This window comes from Anopheles aquasalis, chromosome 3 (assembly GCF_943734665.1).
Source record: "Anopheles aquasalis chromosome 3, idAnoAquaMG_Q_19, whole genome shotgun sequence".
Classification (NCBI taxonomy): domain Eukaryota; kingdom Metazoa; phylum Arthropoda; class Insecta; order Diptera; family Culicidae; genus Anopheles; species Anopheles aquasalis.
In genome coordinates, this window is record NC_064878.1 from 10,532,501 (window position 1) to 10,533,055 (window position 555).

Here is a 555-nt window from a genome sequence, read left to right on the forward strand (position 1 = left end):
TTGTGATGTGCCGCCTCTGGGCCATTAAGCCAGTCAGTAAAAAAAAGCTGCCGATACCGTGAGGTTCATCTTCATCTAGATACAGGGTAGTGCATTATGCTTAGACATTGAAAAAAGGGAAACTTCTTAGATGGTACCTATAGAGCAATTGGGTTGAGTCTTATGAGATAGTTCTGCAGACATCTCATGGAAACAATTGTATATTACATTAGATTAATTAAAATTCGCCTCGTTAAAAATATATTCCGTTATTATTGACATCGAAGTCTGGCACTGAACATACCATCAATATCGGTGACATTGTTGGCGTTGATACAGTGCTGCCTGGCATTCAAAGCAAGTCGAACGACCACCAATCGAGAGGATCTTGCCCACACGCACTCTGAGCTGCGAGAGCCAGAGCCGGTGAGAGCGAAGAGTATAGGATAGCATAATATATTCTCTGCTACAGTTCACACAGCAAATAGAGAGCACCAATATGGACCCTTCTTCAAGTGGCTGAAAACTCCAGCATGCTCCAACTCGCCTCGATCTAGTATACTTTGAGACGGTATC